Consider the following 4,323-nt stretch of genomic DNA (forward strand, 5'->3'; position numbering starts at 1 on the left):
GGGGTTGCTCCGAGAAAAAATCCTTTCTTTCTCGTCCACTCTAGGGGGTGCGGACACACCTGCGCGGATTACAGGTGACGGTTACAAGAATGGCGGGGAAGTGAAGAGTACCCGACGACATTCAGGGATGAATGTAGACCCATCGGGCGGGGATAATCATTCCGGTCCTGGGATAGGTGGCAACACCAGTCTGAGCTGAGGGAAGCCAGCCAATTGAGTCACTGAAACGACCGCAGGAGGCGCACCCTAAGCCCAGCTTCTCGGAGCTGCTATTGCGAAATACGGCTTCCTTAATATCCAAATTTCAACAAGGGGGCTGGGCTGCTCGCCTTCATAGAAAGGCGACCAGGCCTAGATTAGATGTTCGCCTTTTTATAGAATAGAAAGAGAAGGTAAAGGGGGTGGGGGTTTGGAGATTCTTGAAAGAATGCATGGCTTCCTCCTATTCCGCTTCAACAGAAGCCCTTAAAATCCTGCTGCTATGGCAGCAAGGGTTATACATTTCATAGGCGAGGGTGGGGGAGAAGCAAGCCGAACCTCTGATCGACCCGGACACGTCAAAAATTCTCGGCGCCGAGAGAAAGACAAGATTCAGGTAGTAATTCAGTGAGTGCTTTCTTTTATAAGAAGAGCGTCGGCTTGGAAGAAGAAAATGAAATACGAACAACCGCGCTGGTTGTAATAGATCGACTTGAATGCGTCTTCTTGCTGCAGCATTCAAGTTCCATTTCAAGGGAGGACGACGTACCATGATACTTTCTGTTTTGTCGAGCCCTGCTTTGGTCTCTGGTTTGATGGTTGTACGTGCTAAAAATCCGGTACATTCCGTTTTGTTTCCCATCCTAGTCTTTTGCGACACTTCTGGTTTACTTATTTTGTTAGGTCTCGACTTCTCCGCTATGATCTCCCCAGTAGTTCATATAGGAGCTATTGCCGTTTCATTCCTATTCGTGGTTATGATGTTCAATATTCAAATAGCGGAGATTCACGAAGAAGTATTGCGCTATTTACCAGTGAGTGGTATTATTGGACTGATCTTTTGGTGGGAAATGTTCTTCATTTTAGATAATGAAACCATTCCATTACTACCAACCCACAGAAATACGACCTCTCTGAGATATACGGTTTATGTCGGAAAGGTACGAAGTTGGACTAATTTGGAAACATGGGCAATTTGCTTTATACCTACTATTCCGTCTGGTTTTTGGTTTCTAGTCTGATTTTATTAGTAGCTATGATTGGGGCTATAGTACTTACTATGCATAGGACTACAAAGGTGAAAAGACAGGATGTATTCCGACGAAATGCCTTGGATTCTAGGAGGAATATAATGAACAGGACTATTTCTCCTTTTGGCCATAGCCATAGAAGAAGCTTCTCCTCCAAAGCGGAGGGAGGGGAATCTCAGGATTCCTATGACCCTGCTTATATCATTTTTTAAGAGCTCGTTTAGGGTTTTTCCCGGGTTTGGTACCAAATCTGGATAAACTCCTTTCGGTTCTTAAACCTGAGGAAATTCTATTTCTGGCTTTTCGCTTCCCACGGGATGCGAACATGTTTAAATTGCCCCTAAAGAATATCAAAGATATGATTAAAGAAGCAATGGCTAAAGAGGAATAAAACAGAAACAAGCCTCCGGTGGAAGGTTGTGAAGATCGTCGTATGACAGCGGATGAAAGTCAAAAATTGCTAGAAGCATTTTCTTTCCTATGGGATAAAAAAAGATTTGGAACTATTGAGTGGTGTAGGTATCCATCTTAGCAAATAGAGATACCGAGGCCCACCAACCTACTACTTGTTGGTTTGGTGGGGAAAGAGGAGTGGGTATGAGGGCTTCTTTCACTTTTTTAGGCTAGTTTACATCATTCCACATGATGATTTGGTTGATAGAGTTATATCGATATATCGAAATAAGTACCCCTTTTGTAATATACTTCCGCAGAGTGAATACGCGCTCAATGATGAACCTTCAAAAATGCGTTATGCCGCAATAGGTACTAGTATCATTATAGCAAGTTATTTGACTTCGAATGCAATAATTCCGCTAACAGCCTCTATAATACAATGATAAATAAATGATCAATTCTATTCCACGATGTATTCCTAGTTTGAAAAGAGATGAATGAAGGGCATGATCATTATAAAGTATACCCATTTTTATTTATCCCAGCTGGGTTCTTGTTGAATACCCATAGAGCTCGGATTCCGACGATACGAGCAAAAGCTATGAAAGCATTAGGAAAGGGACACCCGCCTCCATTTTGGATTCGGGCTGTTCCATCTTTTACCTTTGGAAAAATAAAGGGATTGGAGCCGCAAATCCTTGTTGAAGAGGATATCGAGCACAAGAGTGAAGAGTGAAGAGTGAAGAGTAGAGGGCGCATTGGATGTGCCCTCCCTATGAACGATGTCCCACTAGAAATGGATCTTCGGAAAGAAGAGTGTTTCTCTTGATATTTCTATTCTATTCTATTTCTATAAGTGAATTATTGATCAAGATCAAATGGAGAAAATGTAGATGCGAAACTATGTTCTTTGAACACCTTCTTCCATGCTATTGATGCTGGCAAACAGGGGAGTGAGTGAAGAGAGAAGCCATGCCTCTTTCGATGTGAGGCAAGCGATGAACAAGTAGATGCTGCCCTTAGACCAATTTTCTCTTTCGGTAGCTGACACCGAGATGGGCTAGGCTAGGAAACCTTATTCGAGACGATAGGGATGGTAAACAAAGCGATGGGGTATACGTACGAATTGGAATACAAATGAAATCATTGCCTATAAAGATGAACCCGTTAGCGTATAGGAACAACATCATATGAAAGTTGGGTGGATACTCCTATTTAATTGGTTTAACCAGAAACAGAGGATAGGATTCGAAAAGTCAACCGGAAACCGAGCCCTAACCTTTAATTGATGAGAATTTCAATACCCCTACTACTCGTATGTATTGGCGTGGGTTCGTATGTAAACATTCGTATTGGCTTAGCAGAGCACTTCGTATCCCGCCACAACCGATCCTTTGCTTCCTTCTCACTCAGCTTTTTGACTCAACAGTCGTTCCCCCTGTTACACAAAGCTACGTATATGGGGTAGTTGTTCATCCCTTTTGCTCGTGACATATCCCCTCGCTCTGTCTTCTATTCCTTCTGTGCGTTACGTTACTAAGGCCATCGGTCTTATGGAAAGAGAAGGCATATAATCGATTCTTTGACCGGCTTTGCTTCTTTCGTGATTCACGTAGATTGGAATTCACTTTCTTTAGGGCATGGCTAGTTTCGGGTTTTCTAAAACCATCGCCCAACTCTTTCTTATTCAGACACGCCAACTGATATGTTGGATTAACAAGCTAGGGAATAATTGGGGCTTATGTGGACCCCTTCCCTTTAATTTAAGAAAGAGGTCTTCCTAGCTGACTTGAAACTAGATCTTCTTCCGAGTTTCGTTCTCTATGGCTTGTGAATTGTTGTACTGCCTGTTTCACTCTCTTCTAAGGGATCTCCTCCTATGGAGGTATGTAAAGTGGGTTCTATCGCATTTTCCATCTTAGGGCAAGCAATATAAGCAATTCAGGTATCAACAGATACATTGTTTGGGAAAGAAAGTGAAAACAATAGATCCAATTCTTGATTTTGGGGATGGATTTCTCACAACCCTGAGGTGCTTGCTAATCTCTCGGACGAGTCGATGTCAATAGCAATTCTGATGAAACATCTTAAACATCTTTAGTGCCTTTTGCCTTTGAGCTCAATTGATCAGAAGAAAGGGAATATAACCTGCCCCTGATTGTCTAGGTTTTCTTTGAACAACATCGGCCGGACAAGAACAAAGGTTTTCACCATCGTCTTTGCGCTTTGCTGGAACTATGTAAGGTTTACGCTCGTGACTTCACGAGATAGTGATTGTCAACATCCCACACAACTCTCACTCTCACTCTGGCAAAAGGAAATGAATGTATCTACTCCTTCAAACAACAGGAAAGCAGACACGCATCCTACCCGCAACAATGCCTCTGCCCTCTTGTATCTACATATCATGATATGGATACCCTTGGTCATTAATAAAGGGAAGATGATTTTAGCCGAGGTGATCGGACTAACACTGAGTGCATTTGTCCCGGCTAGGCTTATTACGTTCTTAGTGTTCTAAAGTGGGACAGGCGCTAGCTCTAGTAACCATTCTCCATTGATTGGAAAGGGCTTAGAAAGGCATTTATGAAACTAAGAAAGCATCACTCTGGCTTAGAGTCACCAACCATCGAACCATCTCCAGGTCACAGTCACCCACCAGGAAGGCATAGAGGCAAGACAGAAAGTAAAGACAGCA

The 4,323-nt window shown here is 42.9% G+C and overlaps 1 pseudogene; it reads left to right on the top strand.

Moving 5' to 3' along the window:
• The first annotated feature begins 680 nt into the window (after positions 1-680).
• Positions 681-1,441, top strand: LOC123096766 (NADH-ubiquinone oxidoreductase chain 6-like; annotated as a pseudogene).
• Positions 1,442-4,323: the final 2,882 nt, after the last annotated feature.

Source organism: Triticum aestivum, chromosome 4D, assembly GCF_018294505.1.
Source record: "Triticum aestivum cultivar Chinese Spring chromosome 4D, IWGSC CS RefSeq v2.1, whole genome shotgun sequence".
Taxonomy (NCBI): Eukaryota; Viridiplantae; Streptophyta; class Magnoliopsida; order Poales; family Poaceae; genus Triticum; species Triticum aestivum.